At 46.2% G+C, this 10271-nt stretch overlaps 1 protein-coding gene across 3 annotated transcripts in view; it reads right to left on the minus strand.

Moving 5' to 3' along the window:
• The window catches only part of USF3 (upstream transcription factor family member 3), a 65255-nt gene extending 60845 nt beyond the window's left edge, over positions 1 to 4410 (minus strand). For all 3 annotated transcript variants that reach the window (XM_036348878.1, XM_036348873.1, XM_036348877.1), the window contains exon 1: positions 4146 to 4410. The gene's annotated coding sequence lies outside the window, so the exon portion shown is untranslated. The remainder of the gene's footprint in view (positions 1 to 4145) is intronic.
• Positions 4411 to 10271: the final 5861 nt, after the last annotated feature.

Raw genomic sequence — 10271 nt, forward strand, 5'->3', positions numbered from 1 at the left:
CATCTAATAAATACTATGTTCAGTTCCTTAATTATTTGATATGATGTTTCCCAGTTCTCCTACTAAGTTGAAAAACTTCTTAAGAGCTGAGTTCACACCATTTACTAGTTCTGTATTCTCTTTAGTACCTAAGAGTGTTGGGCACATGGTAAGCACTCAATAAATACTTGATGAACTGAATTAAAAACGCAGTATTAGCACATTTAATGGGAGCAACTTATCATGCCCTACCGATCTAATTAAAAGATCTGGCCTTCTGAAGTAGTGCAATTGTACCCATATGGAAAATTTAATGAGAAAAAGAAAAATTATCCAATTGGACAGTTAACAGTTTCTCTCTTAGCAAGAGTTCCACAAATATTTTAAGGATAACAAGGGCCAACCTCTAGAGCTCAGAATAAAAAACTCAAGGTATATTCCCTGTGCATACTGCAAGGAAGATTACATGCTTAAGGGGTCTGTCACAGACATAATTACTTAAATTCCACTAACCCCTAACAAATCCATAACAGGAGTAAAAGATAACAATATTTAAAAGCAAAATTAATTAAAGCCAAATCAATCTGTCTTAAAGATGTCTATGGTTATCTTTGCACAATATATAGCACAACCATTGTTTACTCAGACAACAACCATTTAAGTGCCACTAATGAAAAGTGCTGTTAGGGACCAGGAATGCGAAGATGAAAAGAACACAGTCCTGTGTTCTGGCTCTGCCATATGCAACAGTATTTTGTCACAAAAGAATATTATGTGACTCGTACCTCCTGGAGTTGCTCAACATGCATGCTCTGGGGGTAGTGGTCTAGTGAAGGAGGTGGATCAACACATACTTCAGGCAATGTGATTAGTGTTAACACAGAAACAAGTACAAGCTGTTACGGGGCCACAGAGAAAACAGTCAACCTGCTAAAGAAGTCAGGAAAAGATATGGAAGAAACTGACATCCATATATGATTCAATGGGAGTTAAAGTGTGAGGAAGCTACCAAGACAGAACCATCTGCGATGGAATCAAACCTATGGTTGCAAACAGAGTCGGTAGGGTTCCAAAGCAAACCAATCAACTCAAAGCAAAATGCTGTAGAAGGGCCCAAAATAAAATACTCCTTGCCTTTAAGTTTGAGAATAATGAAACACATATACAAAAGAATTTAAATCACCACATGGTAGAAGCATAAAGAGAATCTTTTAAACAAGAGATCGCATCAAAGTTCAAAGAGAGCCAGCCGATCACTAGGAGTTAGAGAGAGCTGTGAGGAAAATCTTCGTAAAAGAAGAGGCAGAAACACTGATGAGGGAGGGAGCAGAGGGGGATGCTAGTGTGCTGAGAAAGACCAATGCTGTTAACAAAAGCAAGGACTTAACCTGCGTATCTGTGGGACCACAAAGAGGTCAAGATTCCTGTTGGGAAGCAGTGGGGGGGGAAGTTGGACACATGAGTGAAGGCCTAATTGAGAAGAGTCTGGAACACAAGCCTAGCAGACTGAACACTGTTCTAGACCAGTGATTTTCAAGTGGTATGCTACAAGAGGCACACTGGTGTGCCACAAAAATTTTTAAAGCATGCAATACCTGACTATTTAGTCAGGGGCACTGACCTCTTTTCCCTTAGACTGTCAAATAAAAAAAATGACAGCCCCAACCGGTTTGGCTCAGTGGACAGAACGTCAGCCTGTGTGAACTGAAAGGTCCCAGGTTCGATTCCGGTCAAGGGCATGTACCTTGGTTGTGGGCACATCCCCAGTAGGGGGCGTGCAGGAGGCAGCTGATCGATGTTTCTCTCTCATTGATGTTTCAAACTCTCTATCCCTCTCCCTTCCTCTCTGTAAACAATCAATAAAATATATTTTTTTTAAAAAATGACAACATGGCCCAGCCGGCTTGGCTCAGCGGTTGAGGTAAAGGTTCAATTCCCAATCAGGGCACATACCCGGGTTCTGAGCTCTATCCTAATGTGGGCGTGCAGGAGGCAGCCGGTCGATAGTTCTCTCTCATCATTGATGTTCCCTTCTCTCTCTCCCTCTCCTTTCCTCTCTGAAATCAATAAAAATATATTTATTTTTTAAAAATGACAACATGGTGATAAAAAAACAAAATAAAATAAAAATTTTAAAAATGACAACAGCCAACACAATAACCATCCGATGTGAATGAATCAAAATTACACTGTTTTTTTTGTTTGTTTGTTTGTTTGTTTCTTTTGTCAGATGAGCAAAAAATTTACTTTTTGGCGTGCTGTGGAATTTTAGTAGCTTATGTGTGCCACGAGGTGAAAAAGGTTGAAAATCACTGTTCTAGACTCATAGTAGTTCTCAACCCTGACTGATGAATAGAAACACCTGGGGAGTTTTAAAAATATACCTATGGGTGAGACTACCCCATATAAAAAGAGAATTTCGGGGAGGGAGAGGGGGGATGGCCTGAGCATTAAAATGTAAAAGTACACAAGGTGATTCTAAAGTACAGTCGGTTCTGAACCACAGGGCTAGAGAAAAGAAAGGTAAAGCATGACAGATATGGTTAAGACCCACGCTTGATCTCAGTCCCCGTTCATAAGCAGCAATTTTTAGTTGATTATCTGGTGAAGCTTATCTTCTAACCTGAGTTAAACATTCTCTGTTTTAGTGTTTCTTTTCCCTTGTTGACAATGCTAAGCTCTGAAAATAGGAAAATAGCCTATAAATTTCCCTTACATGACTGTTTCACTGACTGCACAATCTGCAACTCTTGAATTTCATTTCCATGAAGGCCCATAGACATCTAATTTAGAAAATAATTATTTCAATCCTAAACTGCCCTTAGATCCCTGCAATGAAGTGCTTTTATATTAAAGAATGTCTTGGGCTGCATCCATGTCTGGATTTCATAAAATTTCTCTTTTAAATACAGGGAGAATGTAATACCTATGTATACAAAAGTCACACTGCTTAGACTAAAGCAAAATGTGATATTAAGTATTGATTCCTGTAGTACCTGGAGACATTATACTGTACTGTTCCTGGTTTCAGCAGTGCAATAACTACAAAGTATTTTGCAACAGATACTTTCCGAGTACTTCACAAATAAAGGGAAACAACAAATGTAGCCCATACAGCAACTCTGTACTACATTGAACAAGTGTCCTGTGTGGGAGGAAAAAGTCATTAAGGTGACTGGAGAGTAGGACAGCCTGTTGATCCCTCAAAACGCAGGTCTGTTTGTTTTTGCTTGTTCGTTTTTTAAGAAAAAACATAGATAAAAAAAAAAAAAGAAAAAACATAGATATGAATATGTTTCAGGTTCCATGTTACTCACTGAAGGGTTTATTCAAGAATACTTTGCTTATAGGTAAGCAACTGTCTTCTTTATGCAAACTTAAGTTAGCCACAACTGGTTAAAAAAAAAAAATGGTATGAGAACATAAGTTGGAAGCCTATAGCTGAGATTTCCACACACAGGTTTATGGAGTCTCTTGTTTCCAGATGAAGTTAATAAATTCAAAGGACTGTACCCCACTGAAACCGCAGTGGGGGAGTGGGGAAGGTGGAAAGGGGGCAGTGAGTATGGGAGAACCCAACAATCACAATGTTAAACATGAACAAGATTCCAAGAGTTGGCCATTAGCTTCTACCGCTCGTACTCAAGAGAGGAAAAGAACAGCTTCTAATGAGAAAACGCAATCCTAACTCTGCGACATGGGGGTGAGAGTCAAAAAGCAAGTCACGTGAGTCTGACCAGCAGGTCCCAAGGAAATTCCGAGCCAGGAGAGCACAGGGGGTGAATGAGACCGGAAAAGGTGCAGGGGGCGGGCAAAGGCCGTCCGGGTGAGCCCGGGCGCCCAGCTCTTTATGCACCAGGGCGGCGAGGAGCCTCTCGCCCCGCGTGCATCTGGGGCCGGTGAGCAGCGAGAGCCCCCCACGGGCCTGGCACCAGGGGGCGCCCGGAGGTCGGGCAGAAGAGGGGTGCACGTAGCACCCGCGCTCGCACCCCATAGCCTCCGCCAGCAGGGTCCCCACGAAAGAGGCACACTTTGCGCAGCCCTAGCCTCCGGGATCAGGGAGGGGTGGGTGGAGCGGAGCCCGGAGCCGCCCCCCGGAGCCGCCCTCGCAGCCCCGGCCCCCGCCCCCCGCTCCGCTGTCAGCAGCCCCCTCCGCAGTCACTCACCCGCGGGCTGCGCGGTCTCGGCCGCGGCGGCGGCAGCGGCGACCCCCGCCCGGGTCATGATCCCAGGCGCGTAAGGCAGGGCTGTCCGACCGCCCCGGCGAACCTCTCCCTCCGCGGCCGGCGCCGGCTCCTCTGGGGCTGGGGGAGCGCGGGCCCAGGCCCTCCTCTCCCCCCGCCCCGCGGCCTCTTCCTGCGGCCGCCGCCGGCGCTGCGAGCCGAAGCCCTCTAGGCAGGAGACCCGGCGGCAGCGCGGCCTCAACTTTCCCAGCCCCCCTCCCCCCGCCCCTCCCCCCGCCCCTCCCCGCCCCTCCGCCGCGGCCGCTTGGCACGCAAACAGCCTACCCTGGGTGCGCCGCGCTCCCGCCCCTGCCCCTCAGCCCACCAATCAGGCCCCGGGGAGGCTGCCGTGGTAGCCAATCACGACCCGGGATCCCGTTGCGCTAGGCTGGAGGGCGGGAGGAGGTGAAGGGAAAACCGGAGAGTGAACGAGCCTCAGGCGGCCCAATGAGGAGGGCCGTGGGGCGGAGGTGTGCAAGTTGGGTTGAAGGAACAGGAAATATTCTTAAAGGTAGAGTGATGGGCAGGAAGGAAAGCCATTATGAATGGGAAAGAGGTGGGCCTGGTTCCTTAAAGGGGACGCCTTAAGAACCTGTAAAAGGAGGTGTTTTAAGAAACTTCTTTGTACCCTGTTCTCTGCTTTACCTTCCACGTCTTTCTGTGGGAATTTTTGTAAATGGAAAAACTGAAAAGGAAGAGGGCATCGAAGGCTTCAAGAATGATGAGAGAGCTCCTCTTAGCCTAGCGGGTGGGAAGGCGCGATTGATAACTCTGAGACAGGAGGTGAGAAAGCAGGAAAAGCACCCGGAGGTCTCCGACTGCCCTTTCCCTGGAGGATCGTCGCGGACCTGATGCAGCTCGAAAATGTAGGCTGTGGTCACGTCATCCTTCATTTGCAACAAAGCAGGGATTCCTGCGAACTGGAGACGACCGTTTTCAGAAATGTCGGGGCGGGGTGAGGGGGCTTCGCCGCTGGGAGAAGAGAATGTGTGGCTCGGGGGCATGGGATTTGGAACCTCGAGCTTGGGGTCCTAGGGACCTAGATCGAGGAGGTGTGGAGCCACGCGGGTGATGGGATGAAGACCTGAAGGTCTCCTAATTCCAAGATGGGTTTGGAGCCCTGGAGCCGTGGTAACAGCTCCGGTTTCCTGGTTTCACTTCATATTTCTTTACCCCCCACCCCCACCCCCCAACCCGAAACAGGTGTCCTCCATTTAGTGGTGGTGGTCCAGGACTTCCAAGTGCTTCCACAGCCAGGTTTGTAATGTCCCAGATCTGAGGTGTCCGTGGGCTAGAGCAGGTAGCTTCCAGACGATGCTTGGGGCATGGCATAATGGGAATTACTGGTGTATGGATGCAGAGGAAGCCGACCTTGTATTGAGAAACAGTGTAAAGTTAAACAGTAACCACATCTTATGTTTGTGCAGCAGTTTAAAAGCTATGATGAGCCCTGATGGGTAGCTCAGTTGGTTACAGCGCTCTCCTGATAGGCCAAGGTGGCAGGTTTGATCCTGTCAAGGCACGTACCAGAATCAACCAGTGAATGCATAAATAAGTGAAACAACAAATGGATGTTTCTCTCTCTCTCCCTTCCTCTCTAAAATCAATTTTGTTGGTGTTCTTGTTAATCCTCACCCAAGGATATTTTTTCCATTGATCTTTCGAGAGTGCAAGGGAGGGAGGAGGAAGGAGAGAGAAAAACATGGATGTGAAAGACAGGCATCCACTGGTTGCCTCCTGGGGGGTACCAAACCTGCAACCAAGGTGAGCGCCCTTGACCTGGAATCAAGCCTGCCACCCTGCAGGAGGCAGGCCTACACTCTCATTACAAGCCAAACCGGCCAGGGCTCTCTAAAATTTTTTTAAAGTTAAAAGCTATCAATGTAAATTAAAAATCAGCTATGCCCTGGCTGGTTTGGCTCAGTGGATGGACCGTCAGTCCTCGGACTCAAGGATCCCGGGTTCAGTTCCAGTCAAGGGCATATGCACAGGTTGTGGACTTGATCCCCAGTGGGGGGCGTGCAGGAGGCAGCCAATCCATGACTCCCTCTCATCATTGATGTTTCTATCTCTCTTTTCCTCTCCCTTCCTCTCTGAAATCAATAAAATAAAATTTTTTTAAAAAATTAAAAGCTATGATGCAAAGTTGCTTATAAATGATAGAAGTATAAACAGTCTGGAAATTTTAACTGTTGCATCTTAGCATATGAAGTTCTAAGTAGCCTCTCAATGAACGTAGCACAATCAAATCAAAGTTGCAGATGAGTAAGACCCTAGGATTCAGAGCCTAATAATAACGCTAGTAGTACCTCCCAGAAATTGTATAGTATGCATATGTCCAGCTGTAGGAAATAATTTCATTGTGATCAAAACATAAGGTATTCTGGCTTAAAAACTATTTTGGTTAATAAATATCATACCTAGGGTTATGTATGATTTTCTAAGCAACTACATTGCGTGGAACCTGAAGTAAAATAAATAATTTTGATGGCTCAGAAAAAAATGATTTAAGAGTTGCCTTGGACCACCATTAATTTCACATTAAAACCTTTCTGGCACAATTTAGAAGTGTTTAATAAGAAATTTTTATTGAATGAAAGGTCTGAACATTAGCTCTCTAATTTTAATTCTCATTCCTGACTGAAGCCCAAATCCCAGTGCCCATTCAGCAAAGGTTTACTGTATAACCTCATAGATATGAGAGGATGACATCAGATCGTCGCCCCGTCCAATTTTTTATCTAGCTGGCGACTGCTCATACTGATGATAAAATATGGTGGCCAAGTGAAATCTGTTTCCTTGCCTCCAGGCCAAATCCATTTTTCACAGGGCTCCAGTGACTCCACCTTTCACTCGCATAGTTAAGACCCTTCCACGACTCTAAAAGACCTTTTACCTGACTTACAAATCCATTGCTTACATCCCCAGTTTCATTTCATGACATCTCTGTTTTCCTACTTCTGGGGGTGAATGAGGAGGGGGCAGCTGCTGACCAAACGAGGTGGGATGGGTTGGGGTGGGGTGCGGCCCAGGGTTTCGGGGCCCGGGCGCATCAGGGGGCAGCTCCGGGCTCTGCTCCACCTACCTTCTCCCTGCTCCTGGAAGCCAGGGTTGTGTTAAGAACACCCGCCTTTGCCCTGACTGGTTTGGCTCAATGGATAGAGTGTTGGCCTATAGACTCAAGGGTCCCAGGTACGGTTCTGGCCACGGGCACCACAAATAAATAAGTAAAATAAGTGAAAGCAGCGCCTTACTCTTAGGGGGCACTGCCTGCGGAAGAGCTTAGTGATGCTCACCTTTTTGCCCCTCATCAGGGCAGCCCGTGCCCCCTCGTCAGGAATGCCCGCGCCCCCTCGTGCTGGGTGCCAGGCATGGCGCAGACCTCTGGCCCCACCATGCGGGCGCAGCGCAAGACATGCTCCAGGCTTGCATTTTCTTTTTACGAGCTTTCACAAATCAATGCCAGCGATACAAGCCAATGGTACAATTTTGAAATCTTACCTATTTGCCAAAAAAACTTTCCAGTTGCTTTTCAAAGTGCTTGTAATGTGTCGCATTTTCAACAGCAATATATGAGGACTCCACATATTCCACATCATCATCAAACCTTGATATTATCAGTCTTTTTCTTTTTTTTTTTTTAAGGTGATATGTCAGTGTAGTTTTTTTTTTAATTAAATCTTTATTGTTCAGATTATTACATTTGTTCCTCTTTTTTCCCCCCCATAACTCCCCTCCTCCCAGTTCCCGCCCCACCCTCCGCCCTCACTCCCCACCCACTGTCCTCCTCCATAGGTGCACGATTTTTGTCCAGTCTCTTCCCGCATCTCCCACACCCCTTTCCCCCCCAAGAATGGTCAGTCCATTCCGTTTCTATGTCCCTGATTCTATTATAATCACCAGTTCATTCTGTTCATCAGATTATTTATTCACTTGATTCTTAGATTCACTTGTTGATAGATGCATATTTGTTGTTCATAATTTGTATCTTTACCTTTTTCTTCCTCTTCCTCTTCTTAGAGGACACCTTTCAGCATTTCATATAATCCTGGTTTGGTGGTGATGAACTCCTTTAGCTTTTCCTTATCTGTGAAGCTCTTTATCTGACCTTCAATTCTGAATGATAACTTTGCTGGATAAAGTAATCTTGGTTGTAGGTTCTTGGTATTCATCACTTTGAATATTTCTTGCCACTCCCTTCTGGCCTGCAAAGTTTCTGTTGAGAAATCAGCTGACAGTCGTATGGGTATTCCCTTGTAGGTAACTGAGTTTCTTTCTCTTGCTGTTTTTAAGATTCTCTCTTTATCTTTTGCTCTTGGCATTTTAATTATGATGTGTCTTGGTGTGGTCCTCTTTGGATTCCTTTTGTTTGGGGTTCTCCACGCTTCTTGGACCTGTAAGTCCATTTCTTTCACCAGGTGGGGGAAGTTTTCTGTCATTATTTCTTCAAATAGGTTTTCAATATCTTGCTCTCTCTCATCTTCTGGCACCCCTATAATTCTGATGTTGGTACGCTTGAAGCTGTCCCAGAGGCTCCTTACACTGTCCTCGCATTTTTGGATTCTTTTTTCATTCTGCCCCTCCAGGTGGGTGTTTTTTGCTTCCTCGCATTTCAAATCATTGACTTGATTCTTGCGCTCCTCTGGTCTGCTGTCGGGAGTCTGTATAATATTCGTTATTTCAGTCCATGTATGCTTAATTTCTAGTTGGTTCCCCAACATAACATCGAGGGTCTCATTAGTTTTCTTGTAGATCTCATTAAGTTTATCGGCGGCTTCTAAACAGTTCTTGAGAGACCTTAAAAGTGTGGTTCTGAACTCTATATCTTCCATTGACAATTTTGTCCTGTTTCTTTGTCTCCGCATTTTGTTATGCTTCCTTGGTGCACCCCCCTGGTCTTTGTGCGCAGTCTTGTAGTTAAGCCTTGATTGTTGTAGCTAATACCAGGGAGGGTTTGACCGCCAGGCCAAGTGGCTGTGAGAATCAGCTGTGTCTGCAGTGAGAGAACTTCTGTCCTCTAGGGAAGTGCTAATCTAGCCTTTGCCTGAGGCTATCCGGCAAATGCCTCTGTGCAGTGCTTGGGCGGGGCGGGTTGCACAGGATCAACAGGGTGGGCCGGAGAGAGCAGTTATGGCGGCTCTCAGTCCTGTCCCCAGGGGCTCTGCCTCTCTGAGTCCCAGCGACCGCTGCAAACCCCGGAGAGAAAGCTGCACTCGCTCTGACCAAAGCCAGACAGTCCCGCTTCTCCCATTTGAGTCTGGGTCCCTAAAGACTCGCCTGTATCTGGAGCTCAGAGTCTGCGACTCCCTCCCGATTGAAAACGCCAACCGCGCCCTCCGCTGCCAGCCCGCTCCACGCACTCCGCACCTCAGAATTTGACTTCAGCACTGTGCCGCCTCTGAGTGTCCGTATGCGTTTCTCTTTCCTCCTAGTTGTAGGACTTCCACTCAGCCAGCGTTCCTGTGGTTCTGGGTGATGTCCATTCCGTCTTTTAGTTTCACTTTTGAAGTAGTTGTTCAAGGCAGCAAACTCCGGCGTTAACCTATGCCGCCATCTTGGTTCTCTCCAGTCTTTTTCATTCTACCTCTTATAGTGGGTATAAAGGGGACTCCCGTCATTTTAATTTCTCTCATTGCTAGAGCTGTTGAACATATTTGCATGTTTGTTTCTTGGATAGTTGCATTGCTTCTTTGGTAAAGTTTGTCTGAATCCTGGGCCATTTTCACATCAGGATGCTTGTCTTATTTAATGGTTAAAGTTCTTTGTAGGTTCTGAATAAAGGTTTTTCTCTGATACATGTCGTGCAAATATTTTCACCCAGTCTGTACCTTGAAAAAACAAAATAGCTCCATGGAGGTATGATTGACCTACAAGAAACTGAACATTTTTAAAATGTACAATGTGATAAGTTTTGACCCCTGTATACACCTGTGAAATCATACTGTGGCCGAAAGGGCCCGCATGCTGACCTGACAAGCTCAGGGAAGGCCTGCGTGGCCATCTTGCAAACTCGGAGACCTAAAGTAACCACAAAGGATGGTCTGAAATTAAACTTTAACTAAAAGCAGT

Source organism: Myotis myotis, unplaced genomic scaffold (genome assembly GCF_014108235.1).
Source record: "Myotis myotis isolate mMyoMyo1 unplaced genomic scaffold, mMyoMyo1.p scaffold_m19_p_2, whole genome shotgun sequence".
Taxonomy (NCBI): Eukaryota; Metazoa; Chordata; class Mammalia; order Chiroptera; family Vespertilionidae; genus Myotis; species Myotis myotis.